The 6,998-nt window shown below is 44.7% G+C and overlaps 1 protein-coding gene across 1 annotated transcript in view; it reads left to right on the top strand.

Moving 5' to 3' along the window:
* The first annotated feature begins 3,520 nt into the window (after window positions 1-3,520).
* The window catches only part of SPMAP2L (sperm microtubule associated protein 2 like), a 28,387-nt gene continuing 24,909 nt past the window's right edge, over window positions 3,521-6,998 (top strand). The window contains exon 1 of the mRNA XM_073340188.1: window positions 3,521-3,725. The gene's annotated coding sequence lies outside the window, so the exon portion shown is untranslated. The remainder of the gene's footprint in view (window positions 3,726-6,998) is intronic.

Genomic DNA, 6,998 nt, shown 5'->3' with positions numbered 1-6,998 from the left:
TGCAGGGCTCTGAACCGGACCAGTGACCCCGTCCCTACCCCTGGGGCTTCTGGACCAGCCGGTGCCCCATCCCCAGCACTGGCTACAGGGCTCTGAACCTGGCCGGTGACACCCTGGCACCCCCTTATTCACCACTGTCATACAATTAAGATATGTTTTGCCCAAAGTATGCCTTGTGAGGTATCATTCAAAATGTCTTGATCCGCTAGACAGTAATAGCTCATTGGATGGTACGTGCTATCATCGTATGAGAAGTTATGAAGTTTGGCTCTGTATGTGTTACTGAAACCTGTTGTGAGGTTGAAATCACCCACAAGCAGCCTGCCAGGTACAACAGTAAAAAGGCCAAACAATGTGAATGGCTTATTGAGGAAATGCACACAAGCACCAGGATTACCCCAGGAACTGTGTACAACACAAACCTCTCAGAGATAGCACTGCACAATGGGAACTGTTTGACCCAGGTCACAGCAAAAGAGCTTTCCAGCAAGTGGGGAGAAGATATAAAAGGGAGAAAATGACATCATGATGGGACCTCACTCTCCCTACAACAACACACCTGGAAACATCTAAGGAACAAAGACTAAACTGGGGGAAGTGATGGTCCCAGACTAAGGGATTTCTAGTAGGGCTGTCGATTAATCGCAGCTAACTCACACGATTAACTCAAAAAAATTAATTATGATTAGTTGCAGTCTTAAACAATAGAATACCAATTGACATTTCTTAAATATTTTTGGATGGTTTTCTACATTTTCAAATATATTGATTTCAATTAAAACAGAATACAAAGTGTAAAATTTTCACTTTATATTATTATTTTTATTAGAAATATTTGCACTGTAAAAATGATAAACAAAAGAAATAGTATTTTTAAATTCACCTCATACAAGTACTGTAGTGTATTGTACTCTTTGTCCTGAAAGTGCAACCTCCAAATGTAGAATTTTTTTGTTACATAACTGCACTCAAAAACAAAACAATGTAAAACTTCAGAGGCTACAAGTCCACTTAGTCCTACTTCTTGTTCAGTCAATTGCTAAGACAAACAAGGTTATTTACATTTACAGGAGATACTGCTGCCCTCTTCTTATTTACAATGTCACCAGAAAGTGAGAACAGGCATTTGCATGGCATTTTTGTAGCTAGCATTGCAAGGTACTTATGTGCCAGGTACACAAAACATTCGTATGCCCCTTCATGTTTCGGCCACCATTCCAGAGGACATGCTTTGATGACACTCATTAAAAAAAGAATGCGTTAATTAAATTTGTGACTGAACTCCTTCGGGGAGAATTGTATGTCTTCGGCTCTGTTTTACCCGCATTCTGCCATATATTACATGTTACAGCAATCTTGGATGATGACCTAGCACATGTTGTTGTTCGTTTTAAGAACACTTTCACTGCAGATTTGACAAAATGCAAAGAAGGTACCAATGTGAGAATTCTAAAAATAGTTACAGCACTTGACCCAAGATTTAAGAATCTGAAGTGCCATCCAAAATCTGAGAGGGACGAGGTGTGGAGCATGCTTTCAGAAGTCTTAAAAGAGCAACACTCAGATGCAGAAACTGCAGAACCCAAACCACCAAAAAAGAAAATCAACCTTCTGCTGGTGGCATCTGACTCAGATAATGAAAATGAACATGCGTCGGTCCGCACTGCTTTGGATGGTTTTTGAGCAGAACCCATCATCAACATGGATGCATGTCCCCTGGAATGGTGGTTGAAGCACGAAGGGACATATGAATCTTTAGTGCATCTGGCACATAAATATCTTGCGACGCCGGCTACAACAGTGCCATGAGAACGCCTGTTCTCACTTTCAGGTGACACTGTAAACAAGAATCAGGCAGCATTATCTCCTGCAAATTGTAACCAAACTTGTTTGTCTGAGAAATTGGCTGAAGTAGGACTGAGTGGTCTTGTAGGCTCTGAAGTTTTACATTGTTTTATTTTTGAATGCAGTTTTTTTGTATAGAATTCTATATTTGTGAGTTCAACTTTCATGATAAAGAGATTGCATTAGAGTACTTGTATTAGGTGAATTGAAAAATACCATTTCTTTTGTCTTTTTAAAGTGCAAACACTTGTAATAAAAATAAATATAAAGTGAGCACTGTGCACTTTGTATTCTGTATTGTAATTGAAATAGATATGCTGGAAAATGTAGAAAACATCCACAAATATTTAAATAAATGATATTCTATTATTGTTTAATAGCGCAATTAATCATGATTTTTTTTAATTGTGCGATTAATCACAATTATTTTTTTTAATCGCTTGAAAGTCCTAATTTTTAGCCTGTGTATGAAAACCTGGGAAACCCAAGCTGCAAAGCAAAGGTAGCTTGTGCCTTAAGAATCTGCCAGCCTGTTTATCACTCAGGGTGAGAATTTGCTAATTCATATCCAATCTATTTAGTATATAAAGCTTAGTTTGTGATTTTTGTTTATTTGCTAGGTAATCTGCTTTGATCTGTTTGCTATAATCACTTAAAATCTGTCTTTTGTAGTTAATAAATTTATTTTTGTTTTAATCTAAACCAGTGAGCTTTGACTGGAGTGCTTGAGGAAAAGCTCTGCTTGGTTACCACAAATGTGCATTGTTTTCTTCATATTGAGGGAGAGGCAAATGTGATATTTAAACCCATATACTGGCCAGATTTGACCAGGGCAGGATGGTACTGCTCTGTGGCCCTAGGCTGGGAAGCTGGCGGTTAGAGAGCCTGCATGTAACTGCAGCTGGGTGTGTTCCTGCCTGTATGTATGCTGGTGAAAGTGCAGGCTGGAGAGCTTTGCAGCTTCTCACAGCAGTACAGTGGGAAAGGGAGCACAGGCTGGTGGATCAGAGGGCTCAGTGGTACCCCAGTTCCAGGTGGCATCCCATCACAACTTAGTCCCTAGCCCTGGCCGCAGGGCTCTGAACCCAGTCGGAGCCCCTGGCCACAGCCATGGTCAGGGGTCTCTGGCCCCAGCCAGTCCCCCTGGCCCCGGCCGCGGGGGCTCTGAGCCCAGCCGGGGCCCCCGGCCCCAGCCCCGGCCGCGGGGGCTCTGAGCCCAGCCGGGGCCCCCGGCCCCAGCCCCGGCCGCGGGGGCTCTGAGCCCAGCCGGGGCCCCCGGCCCCAGCCCCGGCCGCGGGGGCTCTGAGCCCAGCCGGGGCCCCCGGCCCCAGCCCCGGCCGCGGGGGCTCTGAGCCCAGCCGGGGCCCCCGGCCCCAGCCCCGGCCGCGGGGCTCTGAGCCCAGTCGGGGACCCTGGCCCCAGCCCCGGCCGCGGGGGCGCTGCAAGCCGGCTTCTAGCAGCAGGGGGCGCTGCAGCGCGCGAGCTGCCCTCGCGCCACGCACCTACAGCGGCGCGCGCCGCCCCATTTCTGTGGCTGAGAACGCGGTTGCCCTGGCGACCGGGACAAAGGGCGGCGCCAAGCCCGGGCCGGCGGGCGCGGAGCGGGGCCGGCGCTCAGCATGGCGGGCCGGCAGCCAGGTGGGTGCAGGGCCCTGCGCGGGGCGGGACCGGGACGTGCAGCCGCCCTGCCGGGGAGCGGCACCTTCCCCCGGCCGCGCTGGTGCTCCGGGTGCCGCTGTACGGAGAGCGGCAGCGACTGGCCGTGCCCAGCCTGACCCCCGCCCGCACCGGGGCCGGGCTCGGCTGGCCCCCGACGCGTGCGGAGCTCTGGGGCAGGGCTTTGCAGAGCGCCATTCATGGGCCGCCAAAACCCGGCATTAGTAAGTAGGGCTGTCAAGCGATTAAAAAAATTAATCGTGATTAATTGCACAATTAATCACAATGTTAAACAATAATAGAATCCCATTTATTTAAAGGTTTTAGGATGTTTTCAACTTTTTCCAATATATCTGTTTCAGTTACAATACAGAATGCAAAGTGCACAGTGCTCACTTGTTATTATTTTTGGTTACAAGTATTTGCACTGTAAAAAGACAAAAGAAATAGTATTTTTCAATTCACCTTATACAAGTACTGTAGTGTAATCTCTTTATCTTAAAAGGTGAATTTACAAATATAGAATTATGTACAAAAATACTGCATTCAAAAATAAAACAATGTCATATTTTAGAGCTTGCAAGTCCACTCAGTCCTACTTCTTGTTCAGCCAGTCGCTCAAACAAGTTTGTTTACATTTGCAGGAGATCATGCTGCCCGCTTCTTGTTCACAGTGTCACCTGAAAGTGAGAACAGGTGTTCTCATGGCACTGTGGTAGCCGGCGTCGCAAGATATTTACGTGCCAGATGCGCATGCTTCAGCCACCATTCCAGGGGACATGCGTCCATGTTGATGATGGGTTCTGCTCAAAAACCATCCAAAGCAGTGCGGACAGACGCATGTTCATTTTCATTATCTGAGTCAGATGCCACCAGCAGAAGGTTGATTTTCTTTTTTGGTGGTTTGGGTTCTGCAGTTTCTGCATCTGAGTGTTGCTCTTTTAAGACTTCTGAAAGCATGCTCCACACCTTGTCCCTCTCAGATTTTGGATGGCACTTCAGATTCTTAAATCTTGGGTCAAGTGCTGTAACTATTTTTAGAATTCTCACATTGGTACCTTCTTTGCATTTTGTCAAATCTGCAGTGAAAGTGTTCTTAAAACGAACAACAACATGTGCTAGGTCATCATCCAAGATTGCTGTAACATGTAATATATGGCAGAATGCGGGTAAAACAGAGCCGAAGACATACAATTCTCCCCCAAGGAGTTCAATCACAAATTTATTTAACAGATTATTTTTTTTAACAAGCATCATCAGCATGGAAGCATGTCCTCTGGAATGGTGGCTGAAACATGAAGGGGCATACGAATGTTTAGCGTATCTGGCATGTAATTACCTTGCAATGCTAGCTACAAAAATGCCATGCAAATGCCTGTTCTCACTTTCTGGTGACATTGTAAATAAGAAGAGGGCAGCATTATCTCCTGTAAATGAAATAACCTTTGTTTGTCTTAGCTATTGGCTGAACAAGAAGTAGGACTGAGTGGAGTTATAGCCTCTGAAGTTTTATATTGTTTTGTTGTTGAGTGCAGTTATGTAACAAACAAAAAAAATCTACATTTGGAGGTTGCACTTTCAGGACAAAGAGATTGCACTACAGTACTTGTATGAGGTGAATTGAAAAATACTATTTCTTCTATCATTTTTACAGTGCAAATATTTGTAATTAAAATATACACTTTGATTTCAATTACAACACAGAATACAACATATATATGACAATGTAGAAAAGCATCCAAAATATTTAATACATTTCAATTGGTAGTTTCTTGTTTAACAGTGAATTAAAACTGTGATTAATCACAGTAAATTATTTTAATTGCGATTAATTTTTTTGAATTAATCACGTGAGTTAACTGTGATTAATCGACAGCCCTATTAATAAGATCATCCAGCTACTTGCAGGAAAGCATCCCACATGGCGGAGAGTTGTTCTTGGCTATTGCTGTTAAGGTGTGTACGATTCTTTCCATGGGGGCCCAGTTTACCATGTCTGTGCTCCAGTCTTTGGTCCCCTTTTGGATTTCCATGTTTGTAGTGCTAGTCTTTCAGCAATTATTAACACTCTGCTTAGCCAAAGTTTTTCACTTTATTCAGCTTCCAATTAACATCCATTAGGTTTCAAATTACCTGTTTAGCTTGTAACAAATTTTATTTGATCGGAAAAAATTAACTCTGCCATTCACTTCTGCCTGGTGTAGGAGCCTTCCCAGAGTACATGTGTTAAGTTAGCACCTGCTGAATCATGGCACCAACCTTTGTCTGCCTTAGCAGCAGCTGTTTCGATCAGTTGGAGAGGGGTCCAATGCATACTCTATATGATTTTCGGATGGATTAAGCTTAAATGGAGATCTAAGGAGCACTGGCTAAATTTTGTTTCAATTGGTTTCAATCCTAGTTCCTCCTCTCATTTCTTTTTGGGGTTTTCATGTTTATTTCAAATTTGCTGGCCCTGTGTGCATATAGTGTTGCCATAGATCTTGGCAATCTGGATAATATTTGGAGGAATGAAAGCAGTTCAGGTGAGTCAGGTTAGCTCAGGCATGGGGCCAAACAGATGGGAGAGGGCATGTCTAATTTGGGAATATTGCCACTCCTTCTTAGGCTCTAGATTGGACCTCAATTTTAATATTGTAAAAGGGAGGAAAGTGCCATGTTAAATTGGCTGATGGTCAAAATTCCTTTCCTAAGCCAATCTGGCGAAATGATGGGGTTGCCTACTTGTTACGGGGTGCACTCGCCGCTGGTGGAGCATCTTCCCCAACCTGTTCAAGTGAGAATCTACCTGTAAAATTTGTTCCCACATGAAGGACGATCAGTGGATTCTTTCCCGCTCCCCTTAGGATCCTCTTCAACCTCAGGTCCACATCCCATATCTTAGCATCTGGAAGGCAGCACACCCTTCTATTCTCTGGATTAGCTCTGGTTACAGGCCTGTCCATTCTTCTCAGTAAGGAGTCCCCGATCATGTAGACCTGCCTTTTCCTGGTGATGGTGCGATTCTCCGGTCTATCCCCTGTTCCCTCTGGCTGCAAGTTCTTTCCATTCCTATTGTCCCTTGTAATCTTCTTCAACCCATCCTGTATCCTTCTGGGGCTCATATTTGGTGTAGTCTCCATTGACTCTTCCCCTTTTCCTTTAGGACTAGCCGCTCTTCTCTTCTTCCTTGCCCTTCCATCTTCAGTGACCACCTGCTGAGCCCCTTCTTCATTTTCCAACTCTGAAAACCTGTTCTTGAGCTCTATTTCTCCTTCACTAGCCCGTCTTTTCCTCTGCCTGGTTCTCTTAGTTACATGCTTCCACTGTCCATTTTCTTCACCTCAGAGTTCTTCGGTCCTGCTTCCATCTGCAAGTCTGAGCTTTTCCCTTCAGCCGCCTCATGTCTTTGCTCCATAATCCACTCGAACCCCCTTCTAAACTCAATTAGACTTTCCACCTGCATCTCCAATCCTCGGATGTTTTCTTCCATCAGCTCAATCAGACGGCACTTCATG

This window comes from Lepidochelys kempii, chromosome 4, assembly GCF_965140265.1.
Source record: "Lepidochelys kempii isolate rLepKem1 chromosome 4, rLepKem1.hap2, whole genome shotgun sequence".
NCBI lineage: Eukaryota > Metazoa > Chordata > Testudines > Cheloniidae > Lepidochelys > Lepidochelys kempii.
The sequence above is the reverse complement of the archived record's forward strand: the minus strand, read 5'-3'. Positions and strand labels throughout refer to the sequence as shown.